Source organism: Phoenix dactylifera, unplaced genomic scaffold (genome assembly GCF_009389715.1).
Source record: "Phoenix dactylifera cultivar Barhee BC4 unplaced genomic scaffold, palm_55x_up_171113_PBpolish2nd_filt_p 000629F, whole genome shotgun sequence".
NCBI classification, from domain to species: domain Eukaryota; kingdom Viridiplantae; phylum Streptophyta; class Magnoliopsida; order Arecales; family Arecaceae; genus Phoenix; species Phoenix dactylifera.
The window spans coordinates 90,886-106,974 of NW_024068022.1; the positions used below are offsets into that span (position 1 = coordinate 90,886).

Here is a 16,089-nt window from a genome sequence, read left to right on the forward strand (position 1 = left end):
TGAAGAGAGAAATAGAATGAATTCTATTCCCTATGCTTCGGCAGTAGGATCGATTATGTATGCTATGCTATGTACTAGGCCAGATGTTGCTTATGCCTTAGGCATAACAAGCAGATTTCAGGCTGATCCAGGAGAGGATCATTGGATAGCTGTGAAAAATATTCTTAAGTACTTGAGAAGAACTAAAGATATTTTTCTAGTTTATGGAGGATCTGAGTTGAAACTAGAAGGATTTTCTGATTCTAGTTTTCAGTCAGACCCAGATGATAGCAAGTCCACTTCAGGGTATGTCTTTACCCTAAATGGTGGTGCGATGAGCTGGAAGAGTTCCAAATAGCAAACTGTAGCTGACTCAACTACTGAGACAGAATACATTGCTGTAAGTGAAGCCGCTAAGGAAGCTATCTGGATGAAGAAGTTCATCTCTGAGTTAGGAGTAGTTCCTGAGATTGCTGGACCAGTTCCAGTTTATTGTGATAACACAAGTGCCATTAATCTAACTAAAAATTCAATTCAACATTCAAGAACTAAACACATTGAGATAAGACATCACTTCATAAGAGATCATGTTCTGAATGGTGATGTGATACTTCAGTTTGTTTGTACTGATGATCAACTTGTTGATATCTTCACTAAACCTTTGAGTGAAGATCGATTTTGTTTACTTAGAAGAGGGTTAGGAGTGATTGATCCATTCTAGTAATACTCTCCTCTAATTCATTGATTTTGATGATTAGTTTATGTTGGACATAGGACCTCTTATCTATGTTCATTAAATCAGAACTTGAGATAGTTCCATAACTCTCTCCTTTGGCACGGAAATAAAGAGATTTTTGGTTATGTGCGAGAGTTCGAGTCGACTCGAATAGATTTTAGAGTCGGCTCGTGGGCAAGTCGACTCGTGACTTACCAGAGTCGACTCGAGGTCGGAAATCCGACTTTTAACCCTAAGCGGAATGTTTTTCACTTCACTTCTATTTTCAGCTGCCACTGTTCAAAAGCCCTAGAGTCGTCTCCGACCTCGTCTCCGACCCATTCTAGGCTCTTTCCTCGGTGTTTCCTCCATTTTTCTTGTCCTTTCCCTGTGTTTAGGTCAAAAATGCCTAGGAAAGTCGTTGTCCCAAACCGAAAGAGACCCTTCTCCGCGAGTGGGGCCGAGCGACGGTCCAAGGCTCGGAACGAACCCACGAGGCCACCACCTCCGGTTCCTTCCCCGCCTAGGCCGGTTCCCTCGCGCTTATGCGCCGGGAAGGTTGTCTCTACCGAGAGGCAAGTCAACTTTGACTTCCTCTCCTGGGAAGGGTTCAACCTAGGGCATCACCTTAGGGCCGAGGGCTTAGAGTTTTTATGTTCTCTTGACCTCCCTACCTATCCAGGGTTAGTTAGGAAATTTTACGGTACTATCGCACGGATAGCGCCGGTATCCAGGGGACTGTAGTGGGTGCCCCAGTTTTCATTTCCGAGGACTTCATTGCTCGAGTCCTCCATCTCTCCAGTGAGGGGATCGTTCCCACACACCCCTCAGATAGGACAGAGGCCCTTACGGCCATCTTAGGGAGTCCACCTCTATCCCCCATAGAGGAGGTGTTCGCAAATCAGCTTTCGGCTGAAATGCGGCTTCTCCTAAGTATCATTTCTAGGACTCTCTTTCTCAAAACTAGTAGGTTTGACTTCATTTCAGAGAGAGACCTAGCGTTGATGTTCCACATCCTCCAAGACACTCCCATCTGAAAGAGTAGATGCCCTATAAGCCAATCATTTGATGGCTTTCTCTTTGTAATCCTCCAAATCATGTACTTTGACACTCGATATATATCAATAAAGGCATTGTGTTTCATCATCTGCTGCTTATCTATTTTATTATTGGATGATGAACCCCATAAATTAGGACATTGGTTTAGGGTAATGATGAGATCATACCAGTGAGACCTAAAATCCTAAAATCCTAATTTAGAATATTCCCAGTCAAATTGGTATATTGAGTCGGAGATCAATATTACCGAAAAGACTGGCACATCTTATGTATGCTCAATGTAGAGGGTGATTGATCTCACAATCACTTGTGTGAGACACTAATACAAAGATGTGGGTGCTCATTAGAGGAATGAGTTCACTGAAATGATCAGCCATGAGAACATCTTATGGATTCTTATTTAATTATCAAAAGATGGTTCTCATAGTGCGAGTTGTGCAAGTGATCCTTAGACCTGAGATCACCATGGTACCTTGTGCACTTGAAGCTATGTTTGGTTTACCCTCATTCACGACATTGCGTTGTGTACGGGGTATTCTGGATATGGTGGATTTTGTACGAAGGTTGTGAGTAGGTCAACAAGGAATCAGTCACTTCTAGTAAGAGAAGGTAACATCCTACTTACTCTAATCTTATAATGATTCAAGAAGCCTTTGATCAAAGCAAAATGAATATTAGAAAGAGTTTCTAATGTTTCATTGTTTGAATTATCATATAAAAGATTGAGAGAGACATGAATAAGTGATTGAGTTTGATATTGATCCATACTCGAGCACTTATTCAGGATGTAGTATGACTGAGGGATTGAATTGCACAGTAACTTTCTACTGAAGGGTATGTTTGGATTTGTCCAATACATTCCTCATCTTCCGGGTAGACATGATACGTTGCTAGACGTCAATCATGTCTTGTGGGTTGATCGGATCAAAGAGTTTGATTATATCAAAGCATCAGAAAGGTTCTGATTGCTAAGTCAGGTTTAGCACTAAATTGAACCTAAATTGGATTAGAGGTATTCTAATCAGGTTAGGTCAACTTGCACCTGCACCTACTGCTGGCTAAGATAAGGAACCCAATGGGTCACACACAAGGAAATTGATCAAGGGTCTAATTGGATTAGATCATGTTTGCAAGATGAACATGCTAGCACGTGTTGCAAACCCTAGCTCCTGATTCAAATTAAATTCGAATATGATTCTTAGATTAAGTTGATCTAATATGATTAGATCATGACCTAATATGGGTTAGCCAAGAGTTGAAACCCATTTGGCTTTAATTAGACCTGATTTGATTAGGTTTAATATTTTCTTTAAGTTGGTTAAATCCAATTGGATTGGGTTTGATAGGGCCTTCACTTCTGGATCATTGGATCGGTTCCTGGATGAAGGATCTGGTCCACTGGTTGGCGCCTTCATCTGGACCATTGGATGGCTTTCTGGATGAAGGATCTGGACCATTGATCAGCGCCTGAATCTGGACCACTGGATAGCTCTCTGGATGAAAGATCTGGACCGTTGCTCAGCGCCTGAATCTGGACCACTGGATGGCTCTCTGGATGAAAGATCTGGACCGTTGCTCAACGCCTGAATCTGGACCATCGGTGATGGCATCTTGCTTCTGGACCATTGGATGGCACTCTGGATGATGATGCCCTGATCTGGACCATTAGATGGCGCCTAGATCTGGACCATTGGCTTTGGTTCACTGCATTTGGGCTCTTGGATCATCAGGATTTAAGAGGAAGATGTGAGAAAGAAGTTGATACACCCTTCTCCTTAGCACCCCATCATGATGGGATGCATCTCTTGGCACATGCCTCATCATGATGAGGTGTGTGGATGGGATGCAACCCTTTATGATGCATCCCTCCATCTCTTATAAATAAGGAGGTGCCTTGGGGTTCTAAAGATCATCCAAGAAAAAAGCCTCTCCTTCTCTCTCCCTTATCCCTTCTTTTCTTACAAGCCTCTCTCTTTTGTCCTAACCCAAGACAAGAGGGTCTTCTTTAGGACAAAAAGGCTAGTGAATGTTTTAGAGGTAGAAAGGAAGAAGGAAGTGAAGGAAAATCAGCCAATTAAATCCTTTGGAAGGATTGAACAATTAGAATCAAGTTTTGGTGGAGCTAGAGTCTTGAACCCATTCCTGTGTGGATCAACATCGGAGGGTGAACATTTGGGCACCTTAGGACATCTTCAGATATATTGGATATAGCGTGATAGGTATTCTTCTATACCAAGATTATATTTTTTACATTATTTGGTTATACTATTAAGGCGATCTTGGCTTATTAGGGTTTCATATAATGGGTTTTATAAGAAAATTTTATAATTCCGTATCTTCCGCTGCGCCCTAGGACACTGGGAAACCCTAACAGTGGTATCAGAGCCACCCTTAATCAGTTTAACCAAATGATAATACATGCTATTATCTTGATGCTACGAGATAGCTAGGTTGTTTGTATGCATGATTAGTTTATGCTATGAGATAGTGTTATATTCATGTTGTAGCACAGTATAATTGCTAGTACTAAATTATAGAATGTGCAATGAGACCAATATAGTAGTATGAAAACTTTGGGCTGACCCATTCTGGAACAATCGACTCAGTTGGTGTCTAGGAAGGAAGCCACAGGTGGTTACTTAATTAGGACCTCACTCTCTGAGTGAGGGTGCCTCCCACCTGCTTTTCTGGCCAATTATTTGATTGTCCTTTATGGTTGAGCTTAATGTTAGTAAGATACTACTATTTGAACGCCCTCACTAAATTCATAATTAAGTGTAGTGTTAATTGCTTTATGCTGAGCCATTCTGAATCAATTGACTAAGTTGGTGTCTAGGAAAGTGGCTACAGGTGGTTATTTAATTAGGACCTTACTAAGTAAGGAGAGCCTCCCATCTGCTTACCTGGCCAACTATTTGATTGACCTCCATGAAAAAGCTAGTTGCTGATATAACACTATAAAGGTCCTTCCTTCATGCTTAGATATTATTATGTCAATATCTACGCTAGCTTGTTGTGATTTCCCACAAGGCTAGTATTAGGGATTGATATTGTAATATCTTGGTGCATATGATGCATATGGCATATTTTAATATGTTGCCTTGTTGTGATTCCCACAAGGGCAGCATTATTCAAATATGACTGTATAAAAATGAAGGGTTTGACTTAACTAGACACAATAGTTTGTTGTGATTCCCACAAGACTATATGTGTGCTAGAGGACAGAGTAAAGTTGGAAATTGCATGGGATGCAATTGGAAAGAGTTTCCTACCTTTGAACTTATAAGGGCTTGTTGTGATTCCCACAAGGTCTTTTATAAGGAATTTGGATCTCAACCCCACTAAGAAAATTAGTATTTTCTCGTTCATCATACTTGAGGGTTATGATATTCGATAAAAATAGTGGGAGTAACAATTTGATAAAGTCCTTGTCTGATTGAATACATGTCATCATGATTGGTCTGCTTATATTAGTGTTCTTTGTAATTATAGATTAATTCTACAAAAATGGCATCTTCACTTTGATTGGTCTGCTTATATTAGTATTCAGATTCTAGCTTTCAATCTGATCCAGATGATAGCAAGTCAATCTCTGGATATATCTTCACTTTGAATGGTGGAGCTGTGAGTTGGAAAAGTTCCAAACAGCAAACTGTAGCTGACTCAACTACTGAGGCAGAATACATAGCTGTTAGTGAAGCTGCTAAGGAAGCAGTCTGGATGAAGAAGTTCATCACAGAGCTGGGTGTAGTTCCTGAGATTGCCGGACCAGTCCCAGTTTATTGCGATAACACTGGAGCAGTTGCACAGGCTAAGGAACCAAGGTCTCATCATAGATCCAAGCACATTTTGAGACGCTTCCACCTTGTTCGAGAGATAATCGAAAGACAAGACGTCAAGATTGAACGAGTAGACACAAAGAACAATATAGCAGACCCATTTACTAAAGCTCTACCACAGCAGCAATTCAATCGTCACCTCGATTGTATGGGGTTAAAATATAAGGGCGATTGGCTTTAGTGCAAGTGGGAGATTGAAAGAGTAGATGCCCTATAAGCCAATCATTTGATGGGTTTCTCTTTGTAATCCTCCAAATCATGTACTTTGACACTCGATATATATCAATAAAGGCATTGTGTTTCATCATTTGCTGCTTATCTATTTTATTATTGGATGATGAACCCTATAAATTAGGACATTGGTTTTAGGGTTATGATGAGATCATACCAGTGAGACCTAAAATCCTAAAATCCTAATTTAGAATATTCCCAGTCAAATTGGTATATTGAGTCGGGGATCAATATTACCGGAAAGACTGGCACATCTTATGTATGCTCAATGTAGAGGGTGATTGATCTCACAATCACTTATGTGAGACACTAATACAAAGATATGGGTGCTCATTAGAGGAATGAGTTCACTGAAATGACCAGCCATGAGAACATCTTATGGATTCTTATTTAATTATCAAAAGATGGTTCTCATAGTGGGAGTTGTGCAAGTGATCCTTAGACCTGAGATCACCATGGTACCTTGTGCACTTGAAGCTATGTTTTGGTTTACCCTCATTCACGACATTGCGTTGTGTACGGGGTATTCTGGATATGGTGGATTTTGTACGAAGGTTGTGAGTAGGTCAACAAGGAATCAGTCACTTCTAGTAAGAGAAGGTAACATCCTACTTACTCTAATCTTATGATGATTCAAGAAGCCTTTGATCAAAGCAAAATGAATATTAGAAAGAGTTTCTAATGTTTCATTGTTTGAATTATCATATAAAAGATTGAGAGAGACATGAATAAGTGATTGAGTTTGATATTCATCCATACTCGAGCACTTATTCAGGATGTAGTATGACTGAGGGATTGAATTGCACAGTAACTTTCCACTGAAGGGTATGTTTGGATTTGTCCAATACATTCCTCATCTTCCGGGTAGACATGATACGTTGCTAGACGTCAATCATGTCTTGTGGGTTGATCGGATCAAAGAGTTTGATTATATCAAAGCATCAGAAAGGTTCTGATTGCTAAGTCAGGTTTAGCACTAAATTGAACCTAAATTGGATTAGAGGTATTCTAATCAGGTTAGGTCAACTTGCACCTGTACCTACTGCTGGCTAAGATAAGGAACCCAATGGGTCACACACAAGGGAATTGATCAAGGGTCTAATTGGATTAGATCATGTTTGCAAGATGAACATGCTAGCACGTGTTGCAAACCCTAGCTCCTGATTCAAATTAAATTCGAATATGATTCTTAGATTAGGTTGATCTAATATGATTAGATCATGACCTAATATGGGTTAGCCAAGAGTTGAAACCCATTTGGCTTTAATTAGACCTGATTTGATTAGGTTTAATGTTTTCTTTAAGTTGGTTAAACCCAATTGGATTGGGTTTGATAGGGCCTTCACTTCTGGACCATTGGATCGCTTCCTGGATGAAGGATCTGGTCCACTGGTTGGCGCCTTCATCTGGACCATTGGATGGCTCTCTGGATGAAGGATCTGGACCATTGATCAGCGCCTGAATCTGAACCACTGGATGGCTCTCTGGATGAAAGATCTGGACCGTTGCTCAGCGCCTGAATCTGGACCACTGGATGGCTCTCTGGATGAAAGATCTGGACCATTGCTCAGCGCCTGAATCTGGACCATCGGTGATGGCATCTTGCTTCTGGACCATTGGATGGCACCCTGGATGATGATGCCCTGATCTGGACCATTAGATGGCGCCTAGATCTGGACCATTGGCTTTGGTTCACTGCATTTGGGCCCTTGGATCATCAATATTTAAGAGGGAGATGTGAGAAAGAAGTTGATACACCCTTCTCCTTAGCACCCCATCATGATGGGATGCATCTCTTGGCACATGCCTCATCATGATGAGGTGTGTGGATGGGATGCATCCCCTTATGATGCATCCCTCCATCTCTTATAAATAAGGAGGTGCCTTGGGGTTCTAAAGATCATCCAAGAAAAAGCCTCTCCTTCTCTCTCCCTTATCCCTTCTTTCTTACAAGCCTCTCTCTTTTGTCCTAACCCAAGACAAGAGGGTCTTCTTTAGGACAAAAAGGCTAGTGAATGTTTTAGAGGTAGAAAGGAAGAAGGAAGTGAAGGAAAATCAGCCAATTAAATCCTTTGGAAGGATTGAACAATTAGAATCAAGTTTTGGTGGAGCTAGAGTCTTGAACCCATTCCTGTGTGGATCAACATCGGAGGGTGAACATTTGGGCACCTTAGGACATCTTCAGATATATTGGATGTAGCGTGATAGGTATTCTTCTATACCAAGATTATATTTTCTACATTATTTGGTTATACTATTAAGGCGATCTTGGCTTATTAGGGTTTCATATAATGGGTTTTATAAGAAAATTTTATAATCCCGTATCTTCCGCTGCGCCCTAGGGCACTGGGAAACCCTAACACCATCAACTTCCCTAAACTCATCTACAAATACCTTTGTGAACCCCTAGACAAACCTAGGCTGAGTCTCCCATATGGGATGTTGTTCACCCTTATCTTTAGGGAGTTAGAGGTCCCTATCCCTGAGGGGGAACCCTCTCGCTCACTGCGTTTTACAGATCGCATGGGTGAGGGAACCTTTCATCGGATGGGATTCCACAAGGTCGGGGGAGTCTGGGTACGAAAACTATCCACATCCACACCATCTGACCCTACCACTCATCACTCTCCTAGCCCTGACCATGATCAGGAGCACTGTATAGATCTTCCCACCTATCCTTCCACTTCTGGTCCTACCCGTACTGAGCCCTCCACCACCACTGCCCCACCTTCTCAGCAGCAGCCCCTGGAGGTTCGGATATCTTCTGAGCAGCTCCGAGAGTTTCGGCAGAAGATAGTGAGGGAGCTGAGGGATGACCTGCTGAGGAAGCTCCGAGGTCCTCAGACAGTTCCCTCCACCGAGCTAGTTCCCTCCTTGGCAGCCGTGACCGAGATGACTGCGCACCTAAGGGAGGAAATATCCAATGTGCGAAGCCTAGTTCAAGCTCAATATTTGAACATGAGCGACTTAAAGAGTAGATGCCCTACAAGCCAATCGCAATATGTATTGCGAAAGGTTTTTTCTTTTGATTTGTCAAAATCATGTACATGACATTTAAATATGAATAAAGACGTTATGTTTTATCATATGCTGTTGATTATATTTATGATAAACTCCTTAGATTAGGGCAATGGTTTTCAGACTATGATGAGATCATACTAGTGAGACTTAAAATTCTAAAATTCTAATCTTAAATATTCCCAGTCATTGGTATATTGAGTCGGGGATCAATGATTACCGAAAAGACTGGCATGTCTTATGTATGCTCGATGCAGAGGATGATTGATCTCACAATCATTTGTGTGGAGACACTAATACAAAGATGTGGGTGCTCATTAGAAGAATGAGTTTACTGAATTGACCTACAAAGAGAAATCTTATGAAGTCTTACTTACATGTCAAAAGATGATTCTCTTAGTGGGAGTTGTGCAACTGATCCTATGACCTGAGATCACCATGGTATCTTGTGCACATGAACCCATATTTTGGTTTATACTCATTCATGACAATAAGTTGTGTACGAGGTCTTCTGGATATGGTGAATTATGTACGAAGATTATGAGTAGGTCAACAAGGAATTAATCACTTCTAGTAAGAGAAGATAGCATCCTATTTATTCTAATCATATGATAATTCAGAAAGCCTTTGATCAAAGCAGAATGAAAATTAGAAAGAGTTTCTAAATATTTCATTATTTGAATTATCATTAAAAGATTGAGAAAAATATGAATATAAAATTGAATTTGATATATATTCATACTCATATACATATTTGGGATGCAGTTTGATTATAGGATTAAATTGCACGGTAACTTGCCACTGAAGGGTATTTTTGGTTTTTTCACCAAATTCCATATTTTTCGGGTAGACATGATATGTTGCTAGACGTCAATCTTGTCTTATAGGTTTGATCGAATTAAAGAGTTTAATTCGATCACCAATTAGAAAGGATTCTAATTGTTAAGTTCGGATTCGCGCAGTTTGGACTTAAATCGATTAGAAGAGTTCTAATCAAGTTGGGTCAACTCGCACTCACACCTATTGCTGGCTAAGGATGGAACCCAATGGGTCACACACAAGAAAACTTATCAAGGGTCTAATTGGATTAGATCATGTTTGCAAGATAAACATCCTAGGAGATGTTGCAAACCTTAGCTCCTGATTCGAATTGGATTCGAATCTGTTTCGAATTGGATTCGAATCTGATTCTTAATTGATCTAATTTGATTAGATCATATTCTAATATGGGTTAGCCAAGAGTTGGCACCTAATTGGCTTGGTTTGAGTCTAATTGGATTAGATTTAATAAATCATTCAATCTAGACCGTTAGATCTTGATCTACCGTTGGATGAAGACATAATGGAGAGTTGGTTTAACCCAATTGGATTGAGTTAGAGGATGGCTACCATAATTGACCATTGGATCTTAATCCCACCATTGGATGAAGACATAATGGGTCAAGTGAATGGCGCCTTGCATTGGAGCCCTTGGATCATCATCATGAAAGATCAAGAGGTGAGGCGTGATGGACATGTGATTAGCATGTGATGTTGACTTGGTCAAAATATGGTACCACATGAAAGGACATATCATTTGATACACCTCCTCACTTGATCTGCACCTCCTCTTATTTGATATGGCCCTTTAGATGATGCCCTTTCATAAGAGGATGTGTGGATGGGATGCATCCCTACACCTATTATAAATAGGCTACCACTCCATGGGTTTCATCATTCCAACTCCACCCCACTCCTCTCTTCTTTCTTTCTTACATTAGTTTCTTTCTTTCTAGCATTGCTTCTAGTGTGTCCTAAGCCAAGATAAGGTGGTCTTCTGATGAGAGCACAAAAGTGCGATCTAAGTACCAATTAACTTAGCCTAATGCTAGCAAAATAATGATAAATAATAGGTGTTAACATTTACATGATTAAATATTTTATCCTTAGCACTTATTATAATTTTTATCATTATATAAATTCATCTCTTCCCAGCTGCAGAACAGAGCCCAGATTCAGCCGTTCGCAAGCACCTCAGCATCCTTGCCGCGTCCGTGAGCCGCATCAACCCTCTCAAGACCCGTCCGCGTCTTACGATCCGTGATCGAATCATGCCGCGATCAGCCTTTCTCCCAGCTCCAACGATGAAGCCCAGCCATTCAGCATCCCATGAAACATCTCCCAGCCGTGTCTGCCTCTTCCTTTGTTTCTTCCCAAAATAGAGCATACGAATCTCAGCGTCCGCGTGCAGCCATCATCTGCGAGCATCTCCGCATGCCATCTAGATCCTCATGAGTCCACGCGTTCATCTAGTCATCCGCGTCCCAGTTCACAGCGCGTCCAAGCCCCAATCTCGTCCGTGTTTCCAGCCTTTTCCCAGCATCCCAGATTCCGCCTCATCCGCAAAGCTCCCAGCGTCCGCATGCAGCTCATCAACCCACGATCAGTCCAAGCTTCCTTCAACGTCTTCCTCCCGGTTCACAGCGCATCCAGCTTCTCCCGAGTTCCAGCCACATCAGTTCCCAGCTGTCCGCGTTCGAAGATCCCGCATCCCAGCTAAGTTTCTGCGTCCGCACTTCATCTTCCGCCTGTGATCCATCATCCATGGAGCTTCTTCCGCGAGCCATCCACGGTTCAGCTCCCACGCACCCTAACCGAGTCCGTGATTCCGGCATCCCGTGATTTCAGCATCGGCGATCAACTCCCGTCTGCGTCTTAGTTTCATCTCAGCCATCCAAGAGTCTTCATCCTTCGGCATCAGCATCCACCCGTTGATCTCCACTGTGAGAGATCAGGGAACATCGCTGGCCCTAGAGTTTGTGAACTATATGAGGCTCTCTCGGTTAGGGCTGGGGGGCTCATTCTTTCCCATTAGAAAACAGAGGAGGGGGAGAGTCCCATTCGAAAAAAAAGAAGAAAGGGAAACAGGGGAGCCCCTGTTTTCAGAGAAAAAAAAGAAAAAGAAAAAAAAAAGGGACACAAGTTTCTTTCATCTGAACGGTCTGATTGATATTTTGAGATTGTTACGACCATTAAATTAATCTGAAACCTTGCTGCTGTCTGTTTTGAATTTTCTGTGTTTAATTTTTTTTTAGAATCAGAATTTTATTATTATCATATCTCTTTAACCCTCGTTGCTAATTGAAAATTGATAAGAACTTTAAGAAAAGATCAAGGGTGATCATCAAAAAAATAAATAAATAAATAAATAAATAAATAAACTCTAAAATTTTGTATGCTAGGTTGGAATAGGGACAACACTGGGCGCCTGAATCGACAAACATTTGACAATTCCTTAGATCATAATATTGAAAATCTTACGCAAAATCTCAGATCTGGTGAGATGGCTGATGATGTAGGAAGTCACCATGGTGATGAAGGTAGACCCCCAGTTATGACACTTCGACAATACTTACACCCCACTAGGACTAGTCAACCTTCATGCATGATTATTCCTGAAAATGTAGGACACTTTGAAATCAAACCAGGAGTAATTCAATTGCTGCCCAAGTATCATGGGATGGAATCCGAGAACCCTTATCTTCATCTTAAGGATTTTGAGGAAATTAGCATCACATTTAGAGTGCCAAATGTATCGGAAGATGTCCTTAAATTGACCTTGTTTCCTTTTTCCTTAAAGGATAAAGCCAAAACATGGCTGAACTCCTTGAGACCTAGATCGCTAGGAACATGGCATGATATGCAAAGAGAATTCTTGAAAAAATTCTTTTCCGCACAAAGGACTAACTTTTTGAAAAGGCACATTAGTAATTTCCAACAAAAAGACCATGAAACATTTTATGAATGCTGGGAGAGATTTAAAGATTTGCTTCTCTCTTGTCCTCATCATGGGTTTGAAACATGGAGAACCATTAGTTTCTTTTACGAAGGGTTGTCTCCACAGTTAAAACAATTTATAGAGACTATGTGCAATGGTCTATTTTTGGAAAAGCAACCCGATGAGGCATGGGACTATTTAGACTCTCTCGCAGAGACTGCACAATTATGGGATACAGGGGATAGAGTGAATAAACCTTTGCCTAAGCCTACTAGCATTCCACACGGGGGCCTTTACAACCTTAGTACTCAGGATGATATTCAGGCTAAAATGGCAGCCCTTACTAGGAAGGTAGAGGAAATTGAACTTAGAAGGATTGAACCCATCAAGACCGTAGAACATAACAGCGAGTGTTGTAGGATTTGTGAGATGCCTGGCCATCTCATCACTGATTGCCCCACAATACCCGCATTCAAGGAAGTCTTGCACGATCAGGCTAATGTTATGAATACCTATCAAAAATCTTTCAATAATCCTTTTTCGGGTACTTACAACCCTGGATTGAAGAACCATCCAAATTTCAGGTGGAGGAATGACCAACCTCAACAAGTATATAACCCAACTCCTCCACCTCCGCAACCTCATTATGCACACGCACCCCCTCAAAAACCCAGTCTCGAAGAAACTTTGCAATCTTTCATGCAAGGTCAAGCTAAAATCAATGATGAATTAAGAAATCAACTGACAACGCTGACCACTGCTTTAAGTGCTCAAGAGAAAGATAAGTTACCAGCTCAACCACAACCTAATCCTCAAGTCTATGGCGGTAGCAATGCATCATCTTCAACTTCGCATAAAGAACAAGCGAAGAGTATAATAACTTTGCGAAGTGGAAAGAGTATTGACCGACCAGTCCCAGAACAAACACAAGTCATACCTGATTCTAACCCTCCCAAGACAAAAGAAAAGGATAATGAAGAAACTGAAGTACCAACATCTACTGAAAAAATTGAATGTCCTTTTCCTGCACCATTTCCACAAAGATTAAAGCCCTTGCAAAAGCTTGAACCAAACTCTGAAATTCTTGAGCTTTTTAAGCAAGTAAAAATCAATGTACCTCTTCTTGATGCAATCAAACAAGTGCCTTCCTATGCAAAATTTTTAAAAGATTTGTGCACTGTCAAGCGTCGATTAAATGTCAAGAAGAAGGCATTTTTGGCTGAAAATGTGAGTGCAATTTTACAGCATAACATTCTCCCTAAATACAAGGATCCAGGTTGCCCAACTATCTCGTGCATCATTGGCAATTTTAGGATTGAGCGAGCATTGCTAGATTTAGGAGCGAGTGTGAATTTGTTGCCATATACGGTATATGAGCAACTCGGTTTGGGTGAGTTGAAGCCAACAACTGTGACCTTACAATTAGCTGACAGGTCAGTGAAGGTCCCCAGAGAGATTATTGAAAATGTGTTGGTCCAAGTAGACAAGTTCTATTTTCCTGTTGACTTTATCGTACTGGACACACATGCTGCTTCCAATTCACCATCTCAGATTCCGGTCATCTTAGGACGTCCATTCCTTGCAACTTCTAATGCATTGATCAATTGTAGAAATGGTGTCATGAAGCTTTCTTTTGGCAATATGACCTTGGAACTGAACGTCTTTAGTATAGGTAAACAACCAAGTGATCATGAAGAAAGTAAAGAAGTTGAATGGGTTGAAACCATTGCGGAAGAATATCTGTTAAAAGAAACATTTACTGAATCGGCCGACAATGGTTTGATAGATTGGTGTTCTGAAGGTACTGCTGATGATGTGGTCCCACTTGTTTTAGATAATTCGGATGTCATGATGGTCAATGGGTGGAGACCAAGAATAGACGAATTTGAACAGTTGCCACCTCGAAAAGCAAAGATAGTACCATCCTATGAGCAAACACCTAAGCTCGAGTTGAAACCTTTACCGAAAGAACTCAAGTATGCCTTTCTTGGACCCGAGGACATATTTCCTATAATCATCTCATCTGATCTGGATCATGCCCAAGAAAGAAAATTACTTTGTGTTCTAAAGAATCATAAAGGAGCTTTAGGGTGGTCTATTGCCGACTTGAAGGGGATTAGCCCTTTAATTTGCACGCACCGGATATATTTGGAGGACAATGCCAAAACCACAAAGCAAATGCAACGCAGGCTGAATCCTACGATGAGAGATGTGGTTAAAGCAGAAGTCCTCAAGTTGCTTGACGTGGATATTATTTACCCAATTTTCGATAGCAAGTGGGTGAGTCCTACTCAAGTCGTGCCCAAGAAAGTAGGTCTGACGGTAGTCAAAAATGAGTAGGGTGAACTAGTCCCAACTCGTGTTCCGACGAGTTGGCGCATGTGTGTTGACTACCGAAAATTGAATTTGGTCACTAGGAAAGATCACTTTTTCCTACCCTTCCTAGACCAAGTTTTGGAAAGAGTTGCAGGACACAAATTTTATTGTTTTCTCGATGGCTATTCCGGGTACTACCAAATCAAGATTTCACCAGAAGATCAAGAGAAGACTACCTTCACTTGTCCTTTTGGCACATTTGCTTTCCGTCGGATGCCATTCGGGTTGTGTAATGCACCTGCAACATTCCAAAGATGCATGCTCAGTATTTTTGAAGATATGAACGAGAAATTTTTAGAAGTGTTTATGGATGATTTCTCTATTTTTGGCGATTCTTTTGATGATTGTTTATTACATTTACAAGCTGTCTTAGCTCGGTGTATAGAAAAGAACTGATACTGAATTGGGAGAAATGCCACTTCATGGTGCCAAAGGGAATTGTCCTAGGACATATAGTTTCATCGAAGGGCATGAAAGTTGATAGAGCCAAGATTGATTTAATCGCCAAGCTACCTGCACCCAAGACGGTTAGAGATGTCAGATCATTTTTAGGTCATGCCGGATTTTATAGGAGGTTCATCAAGGACTTTAGTGTCATAGCTCGACCATTATGTAACCTCCTATCCCTTGATACACTGTTCAATTGGACCGAAACCTGTCAAGAGGCATTCGAAAAATTGAAGGCTATGCTTAGCACTGCACCCATCGTGCGACCACCTGATTGGTCATTACCTTTTGAGATCATGTGCGATGCTAGTGACTTTGCAATAGGAGCTGTCCTAGGACAACGCAAGGATCATAAGCCACTTGTCATCTACTATGCAAGCAAAACCTTAAATGATGCTCAAATGAATTACACCACCACCGAGAAGGAATTGCTTGCAGTAGTATTTGCATTAGACAAATTTCGTTCTTATATCCTTGGTGCTCCTATTGTTATCTTTACGGACCATGCAGCGCTAAAATATTTGCTAGATAAGAAAGAGGCCAAACCATGCTTAATACGATGGATACTTCTACTCCAAGAATTTGACATCGCTATCAAAGATAAAAAGGAAGTAGAAAATGTAGTTGCTGACCATTTATCACGGCTAGTTTTTAATGATTCGGTGCCA

At 41.1% G+C, this 16,089-nt stretch overlaps 1 pseudogene; it reads right to left on the minus strand.

The window, feature by feature from the left end:
• Positions 1-12,577: 12,577 nt before the first annotated feature.
• LOC120106772 lies at positions 12,578-12,675 on the minus strand (annotated as a pseudogene).
• Between the last annotated feature and the right edge of the window lie 3,414 nt (positions 12,676-16,089).